The sequence below is a fragment of the Lycium barbarum genome, chromosome 8 (assembly GCF_019175385.1).
Source record: "Lycium barbarum isolate Lr01 chromosome 8, ASM1917538v2, whole genome shotgun sequence".
Taxonomy (NCBI): domain Eukaryota; kingdom Viridiplantae; phylum Streptophyta; class Magnoliopsida; order Solanales; family Solanaceae; genus Lycium; species Lycium barbarum.
The window spans coordinates 23,409,651-23,427,581 of NC_083344.1; positions in this window are offsets into that span (position 1 = coordinate 23,409,651).

Genomic DNA, 17,931 nt, shown 5'->3' on the forward strand with positions numbered 1-17,931 from the left:
TGGGTCTGATCGAGCTCAACGTGTTGCCCTTCCTCAAACTTCTTCAGGCTTAGCTATGTTAAGAGGAAAGCTACAAGGTTAAAGGTGTTTTTTAGAAGCATCAAACTCACTTTTGTACCGTTACAGGTACACACACGTGGCAGGGTCAGGACAGCGCAAGCATAAGTGACATTGCATATCACAGAGCTCTTGCCTCGTCTTCAAAATTGTCAAGGGGCCTAGTTTCCATGACTCGGGTTAGTAGTCTCTTCAGTGGTTAGTATGTCTAGAACTACTAAAGTGTCGTGTAATTAAGACTCTTCCGCTTCCTATTCCGTTTGAGCCCTTTAAATGCCTGTCCATCCAGAACCTTCTCGTACCTCAAAAGAAAACCAATCCTCTTCAGATTTTGCCAAACAAAATTACCATATCTGAAATCTGAGTCGTCCTTTCTCACTCGCCAGAATCTAAACCCCACCATATCACTACCAGATCCCAAAGATAGTCTGACTCTGGTAAGTCCCACTTCCACCGATTATTCAAGAACAGATAAAGGACTCTATCAACCCTATGTTGTTACACCCCGTATCTTCGAAGAACCACTTATCAAATTTGAAACATAAGTACGTTAAGTTATAGTTAAGTAAAACCACTTTGGAATATAAGGAGCAAGCATTATTAAGTATATTTAAGGAGTAAAGTGTCACGACCCGACTAGGGGCCGTGACGAGTACCCGATACTTGTACCGAGCACCCCTTACCTCGTGTCATATTCTTACTACTAGGTGGCCATATGAACTATACCATACTTTTTTTTTTGTTACTCGATATTAACATTGACAGCATAATCATAAACATGGGCTACTAAACTTTACTAGCACCTTATACAGTGACGAAAACCACAAAAGTACAAAACATCTGACTGTACATATCTGTCCACGAGCCTCTAAGCATAATACATAGCATCACAAAAAGGACCGGATACTGCCGGGTCCGGACATGTACACAAAAGTAGTACCAATAAGCTGGAGCCCCGAAAGAACTGGAGCACTCTCAATATACCACTGGTGGAGCTCCTAAGGATCAAGTCCGTCAACCTGCTTACCTGCACGGCATGAAACGCAGCGTCCGCAAGAAGGGACGTCAGTACGAATAGTGTACCGAGTATGTAAGGCATGAAAATAGTAAGGAGAGGAATATAAATTGCAACCAATAACATAATGAAATCATAGGACATATGGAGCGATAATAGAGTAACCTGTACATGTATGTGCCACCCAGGGCAGATGCCATGCATGCTAAGCTGTCCTTAAAGAAAAACATTCGTGTTCATATATGAATATAAAACATAATATATTGCCGAGGCGTCGGCGGCCGATCCATTTAACCATGAATGTGTGTAAATGTCCCGCGTCCGGGCATCCCGCGTTCGGGTAGATATCAAGTCAAATACGGCTACATGTACCGTGTTTATATCCCAGCGTCTATAACGCTCTGCCCTGCTCCCTTCTTCCCCGTATACATATACATATATGCATATATATCATAGCATGCAAGGGAGCCCAAAGAGAAGCTATAACATTATCGGAGTGACGTAAGGTCGGTAGCCTCCGATTACATTATGAATTCGTCATGGTCGTCAGGCCTCACCTTGAAGGAACAATAATTATAAGGCGAGACTATCAATAAAGAATAACATCATGAGAGAACATAGAACAGGTCATAAGGTATCGTTTCATGTACTTTGGAATCTTTAATCATGGAATCATCATTGTCATATTCATCATGTAAACATTCTCTTCCCTCACATCATCCATGTCATTGTAGAACATACTCATCGTCATAAAAAAAAAACTTACTTTGCCATAACCTTTGTTTTGGGAAAATGCGGGCGTTTGGAAAACATTTACGAGCTATTGGGGAGAAGATCATACCTTGGGATCAATAAATTAGTTAAACAACTATTGTTTAATAATCAGAATAGTAACTAAAAGTTTCCTTAAATTATAGTACGGAAATAGGCTAAATGGAACAATAGGAGGGAATTTGGGAATAGTGGGCCCACCTCGGGTCAACCGGGGTGGCGTACCCAAATTTCATAATAATAAGCTTCATGGAGTCACTTATGAAGGTTTTATCATAATTCGGTTTCATTTGGCAAGTTATAGAAGTAGGAGCCATTGTTTCAACAAGGTATGAGGAATTTAATTCAATTCTATTGAATGAAAAAGGGTTAATTTCAATCTCGGGTGTCTAGGAATAGGATCATCCCCGAAATTTCATATGTTATATGTCATGGCGTTACTTGTAGGGGTTTTAAGGTAATCGGGTCCTCTTTATGCAAGTTCTAGAGGGTTAGGAAGGTTTTTCAACATTTTGCACAATTTCTAGCTCAATTCTACTGAAGGAAAAAGGGAAAACTTTAAGTGCAAATTCCGGAGAATAGGGTTGTCCCCGAGGCTCGTACCCGACTTATTACGTCTAAGACATGCCATAGAAAGAAGGGTGAAGCCTTACATACCTCTTTCCGCTCCTTTGGCTATCCCGAATTCAACTCGCAAATCCGCCAAAATCTACAAATTGGTCAGGTTTACCAAACATGATTAGTGCCTTTAGAATTAAATTCTTAAAATGATGCTTGGCTACCGAAATTTCGGCAGCATTTCCCCTGTAAGATACTCCATCCCACCAAGTTCAACTTGGCCAATTTCAATCAACAACAATCCGGGAATTTAACCCGGCCAAACTAACAACACAATATCAACAACCATACTAACAATTTCCATATTCAATCCAAGTTACATTATATCAACTCAATCAATATACTACTTCCTTCAAAACCTTCCAACTCCAATAAGAACATTAACAACATTATAATTCATGTACTAATAACATTATCTTCCATACATGCAAGAACATAGTATTCAATTCTAAATACTTCAACCGCAAGTCTCCAACTTCTTCAACTTCACAAGACTATTATGCATTCATTAACAACATAGTATCCACAACACAACAACAACCAAAACACTAAATAAAATTGGCTCATCTTCTTTCACCATTTAACACATATATACGGCTATACATATAATATACACTACACGGCCACCACCCTACATACACAACTACAACCTCTCCAAAATCATTCAACTCCAATCATCCACATAACATTCACAATAATAACAACCAAATACTAAACAAAATAATCAACACATGATTCCTACACATGCACATGCATTCACGGCCACACCATGGTTTTATTCCTCTATGAATTTCATCCACTTTTTACCCACTACAACATGCACAACATCCATAACAAAAAAAAAGAAGTGAATTCTTACCTTTTCTTCTAATCTTCTTTCTTGAGCAACACTTGCAACTCACAAGAACATGTGGTTTCTTGCTTCAACGAACACTCCAACTTACTAAGGCCCCTTTAATAGGTAGAAAATGATTTTTGGAGAATTTTTGTAAATTTCCTTGGAATTTTCTACTTGGCCGAATGGCCCTAGTAGGTTCTCCTTCCTTTCTTGCTTTTATGTTCTTGAAATTTCTAGAGAGAATTGTGATAAAGATGACTACTAAGTCATCTTTTATACAACCCATTTAATTTCCATATGGGCTTGGGTCCTTAGGGGTGTTGGACGGCCACCCTTGGCCCAACACCCTAGCCCACTATATTTTTTTTCTTCTTTTTTTTTTTTTTTTTTTTTTTGCAAGTCATGAAAAATTATTTTTTTCAAATTTCAAATTTACCCTTCGTCTTCCTCCATAATTCCACGAGGCATATTGTGAATTTCCCTTTATGCCCTTGACCTTTCTTAATAATTCTACTTCTAAATTCTTCATGAGCCATTCATATGCTTAACAAAATAAAAATATGGCCTTGCTTCTTGTCGTCCCGCGATTGTCTTGAATTATCCGATTGCACGAAAATGCGGGATATAACATCCTCCCCCCCCCCTTTAGAACATTCGTCCTCGAATGTTAAACTGGCCTCATAGTGTATTATAATACTTTGAAGAGGTCTCCTTCGTAGTCATCTCGCGTGTCGCTTAACGTATACATTTTAGGAGCTTAGGTCGCCTTTAAGTCGTAGGTCAATTGATTTAGCTCCAAACGTTGGCTCTGCGTTAGTAAGTCCCCTTTTATTTGGTCTTGAATCGTCATGGCCCATTTTTGGCCTAACATGCTCTCCCCTCCTTTATTCAGAGGGTCTACACATGCCTATGCCCCTTAAATAATCGTCGCCTTCCGCGGTCTTTTACAATTGTAATTCCTTCTTTGCGGAGTATGTCGCGTCTATTCCCTTGCCAGATATGTTCCCGTATATCACCGTATTAGGGTTTTCTAACCTTAACTAGCATGGGTTCGGCATTGGTCTTACCCTGTGACATCCGTACTTATCTCCTTCATCACGTCTTTTGAATTTCATTCAACTTGCATATTCCATGTATCGCGACACTGTTTGTTAGGGTTCTACAGTCACAGATAAGATGTCATGTACATATATACATTTCCACCACTATTTTACTTACAAACACTTCCAAAAGCTAATCAAACTTTCTTTAGTCCTGAAGCTCTGTCCTGCTTTCTCCCCTTCTGCTAGTCTAGTCCGTCTCAGCCTACACGACTTCTATAGGGTTTCTAACCACTCCACACACTCTAATTTACTTTAGTCTACCTAATCTCACATTCGTCTCTCGTTCCCACATTTATGAAATTTTCAGCATATTTCCCAGGGGGTCACCCATCATGAAATTTCTCTCACCCTAGCACGCTTAACTTTGAAACTTCCATGCATTTAGGTGTTGTAATGCTAGTATTTTTGTCTCCATTCTCCCGCACTGCTTATATCACGTAATATGAGGTAAGTTGGGGTCTTGACAATTTTTGAACGCTCTCGTAACACATTCTCCCCTTCTAATTACTATTTTAGCCTTCGAAATCCCCAATATTCACCTCTCGCCTCCGCGTACAACTACCCTTCATCCTAGATTTTCAAATTCCCATCAATAATACGACGAACAATATATAGTAAAGTAAAATTTAAATCGCCCGACACATATACATCACAGGGGAATGTCAATAGTATACCTGTAGCCGCGTCTGGGGAAGCTTCAGGATCCTGTCGCCTAATTGGCTTATAGGCATGATGCTGGGGTCCACTCAACCTAGGCATTTCTTCCCGGTCTCTTTCATAGTCTACTGATACCCGCGGCCTTTGCATCGGAAGACGTGCCAATGGTGAAGAGTCATCTGCTGTTCCCATGGGCTGAACTCTATCTCTGATATATCGAAAGGGGCAGTCGCGCATAATATGACCTGGCTTAGCACAAATGTAACAAACACCCAAGCCTAAGCGACACGGCCCTACATGGAATCTATGGCACTGAGGACAGTGTGATACGGGTGGTCTCCGCTGATTAAGCTCACCGCCACACTGGGAACCCAAAACTCCATAGCCCTGACCTGATCCGGCGGGCTGAGTTTGGTCTCTGTCGTACCTCCGTGGGCAATCACGCATCAAATGGTCAACCCGACCACAGACAAAACAAGCACCTGTATCTAAGTAACACTGCCCAGAGTGTGGCCTGCCACATCGCGCACACCACGGTGGGGGTAGCCCCGTGCTACTAACGTTGGCTCTATGCCGGGGCCCCGAAACTCGAGCGCTCTGATCTGGTCCTGAATACCCCGACTGCTCCGGTGCCTGCCTCCTTCTATACTGACTTCTAACTCTGAAAGGTCTGGCCCTTTTTCTGTGACCCCTACCACCAGGATCTATGCCTTGTTGTTGGGCTTGAGTGGCTACTATCTGAGTTAGCAGAAGGATAGCCCGTCTCATCTCCTGAAGTGAAGCATCAGGTGGGGGAGCGGGGAGTGCTAAAACTGGAACGGAAATCCCTTCTTGCTCCCCTAATGTCTGCGGAGTGCGATCAACACGAGAGGGAGCCTTATTATGAGATTCGCCTTCTTCAATATTTACCGGTGACTCCCATTCAGTCCGCCTTTCCGCTACCGTCTTCCCTTCTCGGCGGCTGCCGCTTTCATCTTCGCAGGTATCGCTGAAAATATAACACCGGATCAGGAAGAAGGAAAAACCCTTACTATAGCTCTATCGCACGATCTAGAATACAAAGAAGGTCATATTTCCTAAATGCCCCGCAACCTCCTGCTTATAAGTGTGGCGCGCTACACACCCATAAACAGGACTCTACTGGACACGGCTCGTAGACAAATCCCTAGGACCAAACTGCTCTGATACCACTTCTGTCACGACCCGACTAGGGGCCGTGACGAGTACCCGATACTTGTACCGAGCACCCCTTACCTCGTGTCATATTCTTACTACTAGGTGGCCATATGAACTATACCATACTTTTTTTTAGTTACTCGATATTAACATTGACAGCATAATCATAAACATGGGCTACTAAACTTTACTAGCACCTTATACAGTGACGAAAACCACAAAAGTACAAAACATCTGACTGTACATATCTGTCCACGAGCCTCCAAGCATAATACATAGCATCACAAAAAGGACCGGATACTGCCAGGTCCGGACATGTACACAAAAGTAGTACCAATAAGCTGGAGCCCCGAAAGAACTGGAGCACTCTCAATATACCACTGGTGGAGCTCCTAAGGATCAAGTCCGTCAACCTGCTTACCTGCGCGGCATGAAACGCAGCGTCCACAAGAAGGGACGTCAGTACGAATAGTGTACCGAGTATGTAAGGCATGAAAATAGCAAGGAGAGGAATATAAATTGCAACCAATAACATAATGAAATCATAGGACATATGGAGCGATAATAGAGTAACCTGTATATGTATGTGCCACCCAGGGCAGATGCCATGCATGATAAATTGTCCTTAAAGAAAAACATTCGTGTTAATATATGAATATAAAACATAATATATTGCCGAGGCGTCGGCAGCCGATCCATTTAACCATGAATGTGTGTAAATATCCCGCGTCCGGGCATCCCGCGTCCGGACGGTATCAAGTCAAATACGGCAGCGTCTATAACGCTCTGCCCTGCTCCCTTCTTCCCCGTATACATATACATATATGCATATATATCATAGCATGTAAGGGAGCCCAAAGAGAAGCTATAACGTTATCAGAGTGACGTAAGGTCGGTAGCCTCCGATTACATTATGAATTCGTCATGGTCGTCAGGCCTCACCTTGAAGGAACAATAATTATAAGGCGAGACTATCAATAGAGAATAATATCATGAGAGAACATAGAACAGATCATAAGGTATCGTTTCATGTACTTTGGAATCTTTAATCATGGAATCATCATTGTAATATTCATCATGTAAACATTCTCTTCCCTGACATCATTCATGTCATTGTAGAACATACTCATCGTCATAAAAAAAAACTTACTTTGCCATAACCTTTGTTTTAGGAAAATGCGGGCGTTTGGAAAACATTTACGAGCTATTGGGGAGAAGATCATACCTTGGGATCAATAAATTAGTTAAACAACTATTGTTTAATAATTTGAATAGTAACTAAAAGTTTCCCTAAATTATAGTACGGAAATAGGCTAAATGGAACAATAGGAGGGAATTTGGGAATAGTGGGCCCACCTCGTGTCAACCGGGGTGGCGTACCAAAATTTCATAATAATAAGCTTCATGGAGTCACTTATGAAGGTTTTATCATAATTCGGTTTCATTTGGCAAGTTATAGAAGTAGGAGCCATTGTTTCAACAAGGTATGAGGAATTTAATTCAATTCTATTGAATGAAAAAGGGTTAATTTCAATCTCGGGTGTCTAGGAATAGGATCATCCCCGAAATTTCATATGTTATATGTCATGGCGTTACTTGTAGGGGTTTTAAGGTAATCGGGTCCTCTTTATGCAAGTTCTAGAGGGTTAGGAAGGTTTTTCAACATTTTGCACAATTTCTAGCTCAATTCCACTGAAGGAAAAAGGGAAAACTTTAAGTGCAAATTCCGGAGAATAGGGTTGTCCCCGAGGCTCGTACCCGACTTATTACGTCTAAGACATGCCATAGAAAGAAGGGTGAAGCCTTACATACCTCTTTCCGCTCCTTTGGCTATCCCGAATTCAACTCGCAAATCCGCCAAAATCTACAAATTGGTCAGGTTTACCAAACATGATTAGTGCCTTTAGAATTGAATTCTTAAAATGATGCTTGGCTACCGAAATTTCGGCAGCACTTCCCCTGTAAGATACTCCATCCCACCAAGTTCAACTTGGCCAATTTCTATCAACAACAATCCGGGAATTTAACCCGGCCAAACTAACAACACAATATCAACAACCATACTAACAATTTCCATATTCAATCCAAGTTACATTATATCAATTCAATCAATATACTACTTCCTTCAAAACCTTCCAACTTCAACAAGAACATTAACAACATTATAATTCATGTACTAACAACATTATCTTCCATACATGCGAGAACATAGTATTCAATTCTAAATACTTCAACCGCAAGTCTCCAACTTCTTCAACTTCACAAGACTATTATTCATTCATTAACAACATAGTATCCACAACACAACAACAACCAAAACACTAAATAAAATTGGCTCATCTTCTTTCACCATTTAACACATATATACGGCTATACATATAATATACACTACACGGCCACCACCCTACATACACAACTACAACCTCTCCAAAATCATTCAACTCCCATCATCCACATAACATTCACAACAATAACAACCAAATACTAAACAAAATAATCAACGCATGATTCCTACACATGCACATGCACATGCATTCACGGCCACACCATGGTTTTATTCCTCTATGAATTTCACCCACTTTTTACCCACTACAACATGCACAACATCCATAACAAAAAAAAAGAAGTGAATTCTTACCTTTTCTTCTAATCTTCTTTCTTGAGCAACACTTGCAACTCACAAGAACATGTGGTTTCTTGCTTCAACGAACACTCCAACTTACTAAGGCCCCTTTAATAGGTAGAAAATGATTTTTGGAGAATTTTTGTAAATTTCCTTGGAATTTTCTACTTGGCTGAATGGCCCTAGTAGGTTCTCCTTCCTTTCTTGCTTTTATGTTCTTGAAATTTCTAGAGAGAATTGTGATAAAGATGACTACTAAGTCATCTTTTATACAACCCATTTAATTTCCATATGGGCTTGGGTCCTTAGGGGTGTTGGACGGCCACCCTTGGCCCAACACCCTAGCCCACTATATTTTTTTTCTTCTTTTTTTTTTTTTTTTTTTTTGCAAGTCATGAAAAATTATTTTTTTCAAATTTCAAATTTACCCTTCGTCTTCCTCCATAATTCCACGAGGCATATTGTGAATTTCCCTTTATGCCCTTGACCTTTCTTAATAATTCTACTTCTAAATTCTTCATGAGCCATTCATATGCTTAACAAAATAAAAATATGGCCTTGCTTCTTGTCCTCCCGCGATTGTCTTGAATTATCCGATTGCACGAAAATGCGGGATATAACATAAAGGATGTATATAAGGTATACCGGAAGGTTTTATAAGGAAATGAGCGGAAGAAATGGAGTAGTACAACTTGGAGAAAGGATGGGTAAAGTTTCGTGTCAAAATTTTGGTCCAACTTGAGGACAAAATATCTCTTAGCATATCAAGTTTTTTAAGGTGTTTCAAAAGCCTAAAATGAAGTTCGTCGAGTCTAGTTTCCAACGCAATAAACCTCTCATTAATATAACGTTGTAGTAGAGAATTATGCATGTTACAAGTTCGGCTGACAGAACAGAAACGCGTGCTACAGTACTGCTACAATAACAGTGCTGCTACAGTACTCGACCCGAATTTGAACCAATATAAAAGGGGCTTGCCCCCTCTTTTTCAGCCCAACCTCTTCCAAATTATTCCAAATTTCTCTAGAAAGCTCCCCAACTCCCAAACCCAAATTTCAAGCCTAAATCAGCTATAATTCCCGAATTCTGGTCCAGGCAACCTATAGTTGCGAGTATAGAATCGTATAGCGATGCGTGTGGTTCAATTTTAAGGAGAAAAAAGTGAAGATATAGTGATATTATCAGGATTAAGGTATGAATCTCCTATTTATTGAGATAGAACCGTTAAATAGCTGTATAATAATACTATTGGTGGAGATGTAGATAAATATTATGAATCTCCTTTGTTTATATACCTAGCCCGAAATTACAATTCAGTAACCAAAAGGAGATGCTGCCCGAATTTCGGGCTAGGTATATAAACAAAGGAGATGCTGCCCGAATTTTGGCAGAATTTAAAAGGGATTAATTTAAGGGCTTAAGGTAAGCGTATGATAACGATCCTAACAGTAGTATTAATTTTCTTAAATATAGATTGACGAGCTTGGAAAGACAAGCGTGCAGTAGTTAGAGTTAAGGCGACCGGAAAGGTATGTTAAGGCTCGTCCCTTTCTTTCAAAGGCATGATTCCTATGATATGATTCCATAAGTATTTCCATAACCTCCTTGATTTCAAAAGCTAGAAGTTATGAATCTTAAAGCTTCTTATGATGTTAAAAATGAGAATGTTTTTATGAGGATTACGTTGAGGATGACTTTATGCTTAAAGGTCTCAAATATGATTTCAACATTGATGTGAAAATGTTAAGCTATTTCATAATTTTCTCGATTTATTTCATTGTTGTTGATCTCACCTTATAAATTGTTCCTTCAAGGTGGGATAGTGCGATAGTTTTTATTTGAACTCCTATGCACGCCATGAGTATAATATATGTATAGGGCTATTTTGTGACATTACAGAGTTCTATTATTTCATTTTGATTATGCACTACACTCATTTTCATTCTTCATGTATATATAAGGCACAGTTGACAGGGGGTGACGCTGTGAACATTGTTGTGTGTATATATGGCACAGTTGATAGGGGGTGACGCTGTGGACTTTGTTGTAATGTGTATATGTATGGCACAGTTGACAGGAGGTGACGCTGTGGCCTTTGTTTTGATGTGTATATGTATGGCACAGTTGACAGGTGGTGACGCTGTGGCCTTTGTTGTAATGTGTATATGTGTGGCACAATTGACAGGGGGTGACGCTGTGGCCTTTGTTGTGATGTGTATATGTATGGCACAGTTGACAGAGGGTGACTGTTATATCCCGTATTTTTGAACGTCGGATTATTTACTGGGGTAGGGCCCACACACCGAGATTTTTTTTGGAATATCTGAAAAGTCATATGAATCACATATGTAAAGTTAAACACAACTCATGAAGTACCCTTGGGCCAAATCAAAGTGGAAGCCCTCCAAACGAATATTTTTAAGAAAACGTTTTCGAGTGGCCTGACCTTTAGGGGCAAAACGGTATTATAAGTTTGGAATTTGGAAAACTACCAAGAAATAGAAGTTGTAGATAATTGAATTATCTTTCCAACCATAGGTCGTGGGCCCTCACACGATATCGGGATCAAGCGTTATGACTGTTTTACTGAACGAAGGTCCAGGTAGAAAAAAAGTCTGCGCGAACGCGCCTGGGAGGGGCGCGAACGCGCAGAAGGAAAATCAGCAACACAGCGCGAACGCGCTGAACACTCTTCCAGATGGTTCTGGCAGATTCTAAAATGTTATATAACGGGGCTTTAGCCCCCAAACAGCAACAAAACACCCTCTAAGCCTCCCCAAAACCTCTGAAAACTTCCACCAACTTCCACCCATCAATTTTCACGCAAATCAAAATATAATTTTCAAATTCCGGTCCAGACAGCGCACAGTTGCAACTACAAAATTGTGTAGTAATGTGTTGTGTCTTAAGGTCAGGGTGAAGAAGTGAAGATACAGAAATATTATCGCGATATAGGTATGAATCTTTCATTATTAACATTAATCTTGGTTGATTTACGGAGAAGGAGTTCTTTAATTGCTGTAAATTAATTTGGTTGGTGGAAATATGTTACAAACACCCTATGGGATGTTTTATGGAATAATTTGATGTGGGAAATAATACTATTGATTTTGGTATTGTTATTGTTGTGCTGGTTGTTGAATTGAGAATTCGGGCTAGGCATATAAACAGGGGAGATGCTGCCCGATTTTCGGCAGAACATAAAATAGTAAAATTTGAAGTGTGGTGTAATTGTACGATGAAAAGACTGACATTAGTGTGAATCATCTTATATGTAGATTTACGAACTCGGACATATAAGCATAGCTAATAGGACGTGGAAAAGGTATGTAAAGCTATCCTGATTCTTCTCTTGGCATGACCTAGATATACTAGGATTGGATTTGAGCCTCGGAAAATATTCTGTCCATCGGAATCCGCGTCTGAAATTGTCACATTTTCGTTCAATAGAATTGAACCCTTTAAGTATGCTTTGTTGAAAAATTATGCAAATTTCCCCAAATTGATTAGGAAGTTGTGGAATGCCCTAGGACCTTTGTAGGTGACCCCATAAGCTTAATATGCGTAATTTGAGCCCACCGCTTTGCTTGTCCCGAGGTGGGCCCACTATTTCCGATTTTACCCTTTACGTATTTATGACTTGTCTTCGAGCATTTTTTTTAAGAAATATTCTAACTACTCTTTTAACTACTAATTAAAAATTGTTTTAATATTTCATTACGCCTTATGAATTGTTTTGGAACTTGGAAACGATCTCAGAAAGATTATGCTTCCGTAACCCATTTTGACATTCGAATTTCACTTACTATGACTCCGTCCGATTTCATTGATTTGATCTGTCACTCGATATGCTTCATTGAGTCTCTGGAAATATATATGTTATTTTTATTGCATTTAGTTTCTCACTACTCCATTCGTGGATGCCTCAATGTTTCCCACACTGAGCCTGGGCCAGGATATGTTCTCAAGCGTCTTTCACTGCATTGTTCGCCGTGCCTCGATGTGAGGGGGCAGGTATACATGTACATGGGTTGTGGAGTATGTTGTGCCATGTACACTATTCTGATATGATATGATATGATATGATCTGATATGGCCATCTGATATGATATGTTATGTTACGGGGTTATTCCCCTTTTCTGATTCCTTATGTGTTGTGGCACCAGTGTCGGGGGGTGACCACGTTCTATCTGCCGAGTCCCTTGGCAGGGGCCGGTCATGGTATGGCATATGTTTCTGTACACACTCCTTATGTTTTGAAAATATGCATATGATACTCTGGATATCACACTCACTTTTCTATATGTTCTGTTTCAGTTATGATTTTGTTGCGTAATGGGACCAGGTATGACATACGTTTTCTGCAAATACTATTTATGCTTTATGATCAGCATTTTGCTATTCCGGATATTCCGTTCATTTTCTGTATCTTCTGCTTCGATTATGACTTTGTTTACTACGTTCCGTGCTTTACATACTCAGTACATATTCCGTACTGACCCCCTTTCTTCGGGGGCTGAGTTTTCATGCCGCGCAGGTACTAACGACAGATTTGCTGACCCACCTGCCTAGTACATCTATTCTGCTATTCAGGAGCGCTCTTTTGTCCAGAGCCTATACTTGGTACAGTCTGCTGCTGTTGTATTTATGTACGCTATTCAGGGGTACGACGGGGCCCTGTCCCGTCTTATGATTCTGTTATGTTTTGTAGAGGTCTGTAGACATACATGTGGGTTCTGTATATGTTTTGGGTTTTTATGATCTGTGATGGCCTTATCGGCTTCCACGTACAAAATCTGTTCATCTGTGATATTTAGTAGCGCCAACTAACTTTCATTTAAATCTTCTGCTAATATGCTGGTTTGGGGTATTGAGTACGTTTGGGTGTCCAGCACGGAGACTAGTCACGGCCTACGGGGTTGGGTCGTGACAGTGACGCTGTGGCCTTTGTTGTGATTTGTATATGTATGGCACAGTTGACAAGTGGTGACGTTATGGCCTTTGTTGTGAAACGTATATGTATGGCACAGTTGACAGGGGGTGACGCTATGGCCTATGTTGTGATATTTCTATGGATATATGTGTTTCTTTGATATAGTTGTACTGATGCATTTATTTTGCCCATTCATTGACATGTCTTAAATGTTTTCCAGGATTTTATGTATATGTTGATTTCATGCCTTACATACTCAGTACACTATTCGTACTAACCCACTTTCTTCGGGGGCTGCGTTTCACGTCCGCAGGTACAGACGCTCAGCTTGGTTATCCTCCCACTTAGGATTTCTGCCTAGCTGCTTGGAGAGCTCCATTGTCCCGAAGCTTGAACTATTTTACATAAACTTTGCCATACTCTTAGAGGTCTGTAGACATGTGTGGGTTGTAAATATATGGTTTAGTCAGTTATACAGATGTAGTTCGTTTTGGATATTCCCATGTATAGTGGCAGCCTTGTCGGCTTGCGTATTTTGTTATGTATGGTTAACCGTGACTCCTCAAGAGACAGGTCCATTATGATATATGTCATTTGAGTCCACTGCATGCTTTTACAGATTTCCATATTGTCCTTATTATCAGTCTGATTATCTCTAACAGGTTTGTATACGAGTGTCTAACTCGGGCACTAGTCACGGCCCCTCGGGTTAGGTCGTGACATATGTAGACCTTCTCCTCGATGACTCTAAATGGGGGAGCGAAACAGATCTAATATCATGGAAAGTGGAACTGAAATTGTTAAGGGTTTTGAAAAGTCCTTGAAAGCAAAAGAAAGTGATGAAGGAACTCAGAAGGATATGATGACGAAACGGATGAAGGATAACAAATCTATTAGGGAAGAAATGGATGCAATCCACAAGGCATGCAATCCATTGGAAGAAAGGTATCTGTCACGAGTAATCCTTGTGGTAGTGTAGAAGAGACATCATGCACATCTGCTCCCTGCGAATCACAAAGATCCTAACATGACAGACAAAGATGGAAACACTTTGCCAGGTAATGTGATGGATACCAAGATGTGCCACCTTATGGAGCCTAATGTTTACTAGTATAGCCACGTTAAATCCGAGGTACTAGCCATCCATCTCATTACCATGTAGTGGTTGATGAGAATGGATCCAGCGCAGGGACAAACTGGCTATGCTACATATGCAAGGCGCACACAATCGGTCTCCATGAATCCACCAGCCTATTATGCACATTTGGTTGCTCGTTGTGCACGATATTACATTGAGGATGGTGTGGAAATCATGGAGAAATGAAAATTCTCAAGAAGGCAAAGGGACTAGGTCTTAGTGGTGCAGCTAAGTGGTGCTGCTAAGGAAGCTGACTCTTAGCTAAAGACTAAACATCTTTGTCTAGACCCACTAATCCTTAGTTCTTGAGCCTCTCCTAGTCCCCCTGAATATCTGACCCTTTGTATTCCATCACTTGATGACTATGGCACTCATGGCAGTTTAAGCATCATATTTTTTACTGATTAAGACTACTATGTTTGATATGCTTAATCTAATCAAGGCAATTACTCTGATTTGTGCAATGACCTTAATATTTGTTGTTACTATTCTTACTTATGCTATGTTTCCCTAGTGGGCATGAGTTAATGCTACTAAACTTCTTTTTGGCTTATTCTTCATTTGTCAGTCTTTTCAATAACGCCAAAAGAGGGAAGAAAACAAAAGGGGTGGGAAAGAGAGGAAGAATGATGTGAGAGAGACAGTCTGTCATCATCAAAAAGGGGAAAATTACTATATGTATGTTTAGATGATTGTCAAACATGGTGAAACCAGATAGAGTGAGAAACCTGGTCCTTAATATGGCATCTCCATACATCTCACAGTCTTAAGAATATAATTTATATATGTTAGAGAGACATATGCGAAAGATAAAGGGAACCGTGAAAAGGGGAAAGAGGACAACAAGCTAGGCAAGAGAAGGACTGATCCGCAGGGGGAACGAGTGAGAATCTGGTTCTCAGGCAGAACTTTTTCTATGAGTTTATCATCATCAAAAAGGGGAAAATTGATATGTCATGACATGTTTTGATGATTTGACAAACCGTACTCAAAGAACCAGAATACTACTATGTATCTCGAGGCTTGAGTCTCAGGGGGAACAAATGAGGTATCTGGGTAAGGATCTGGTCTTTAGGGGAAATACAAAGGATGTCGCTTTGTCATCATTAAAAAGCGATAAATTGATAAGGAATGATATGTTTTGATGACATGACAAACCCTAAGGAACCAGATATAATTAGGTTCATCTTTCGGAACTTAGTTAACCTTATAATATCTCATATGCTGCTTGTTTAACATGCTCCTTGAAGGAACAGATATCTGCAGGAATTGCTCATATATGAGAGACCAGATATGTTGATTCAGAAGGACCACATGGGATCAGGTCTCTAACCTGCTAAGCCAACAATGCAGTTGTAGAGCACAGACAGTTTATCCAGTACTTACAATGTGTTCGAAGAACAAATGAGGAACCATTTCCTCCATATAAAGGTTCTGGTCACTGAAGCTGAAAGTCTAAATCCACAGCTATAAAGTGAGCTGCTGAAAAGTACAATGCATCTGTACAACAGTACCTCATCAAGGCCGATTGATTAACGGACCAAATTGAATTAGTGGTCATCTCTACTCTCTCTCTCTCTGTCTCTCTCCGCGCATATAAAGACATCATCTTCCACGAGAAGACTCATTCTTGCACAATCCAATTATTGCTCCATCCAAAGTACAAGTCTCCATCTTTCAAGGTGTTCCTCAAGAACAAAGCCACAGCAACCTGAAGGACTAGGTCCAGAACTGAAGATGTTTTAGGTTCTTAGGTTGTTGAGTCTTTGTTCTTTTGTGCTTAAACTGTAAACCTACTCTTCTGCGAAAAGAACCTATTTGTAGGTGTCCAAAATTCTCAAGGTTGCTTCCACAAGCTCTTGAGTGGTACACTAGGCTAGAGTTAGCTTTGTTGTATTAGTGTGTGGCTAGAGTTAGTCACTGTGGTGAATTCTCAAGGGGTTCCTTTAAGCAGTACACTAGGCTGGGGCAAGTCTAGGTGTATTAGTGTGCTTAGCTAGGGGTAGTCAAGGGTGAGGGTTGCATAAGCGTTATTGTAAGGGTGAGAGATTATGGGAGTTAATTCCTAGCTTACGATAGATTTGTAACCAGAGTTTCTCGGTTGGTGGAGTTGAAATCCTACCGGGGTAGGTCGTGATTTTTAGTCCCATGAGCACATAAAAATGTTGTGTTGAGTCTCGTACTGCATTGCATAAGGGAACTGGTACAGAACCATGTCCCTTATATACTGTTTGGTGAGCACACAGCCTGCAACAATTGGTATCTGAGCGGGTTCTTTCTAAAAAGTTAACACCTAGAGAAAATCTTTGATGTGTTGGGAAATTCCGGCACATTTGATTCTTTTTTGCAGCGAGTTTTACTTGTTTTTCAGGACAGTTTGGGTCTTTTGATGTGTTTTTGTTATGTTACAGGTATATATCTTGTTTATGGTGAAAGTCTGGAAAATGGCTTAAACAGATGTTCAAGAAAGAGAAGTAACTGAAGCTGGGATTTTACGGAGCAAAAAGAAGGACCATATAATATTTACGGGCCATCAATTCCACTGTAGATTAGTGATAGAGAAGTCTCACATTGAGAGGAAATTCACGGCAGAAAGTACGGACTGTATATTATTTACGATCCGTAAATCCCACCATAGATCAATTACAGGAAGTTTCACATTGAAGGAAAAATTTACGGACCAGTTCTACAGACCGTAAAATATTTACGGTCCGTCAAAAGGGAGTGTAGATTGGCAGCAGGATGAGATTTTACGGATAGGAACTAAAGATTTTACGGGCCGTATAATATTTACGGTCCGTATGTTGATCCGACGAGGGCAATTTTGTCAACTTAGTTTTCACAACTTAGACCATTATAAATACCTTATGTAGGGTTTTTGTACACTACAATTCACCATATTTCAGTCTTAATTTCCTTAAGCATTAAATACTCATAGTTTTTGAAGTCTTTTTGGGATTACTAACAATTGCAATTATTTTCTCTTCAATTCCAATCAATCA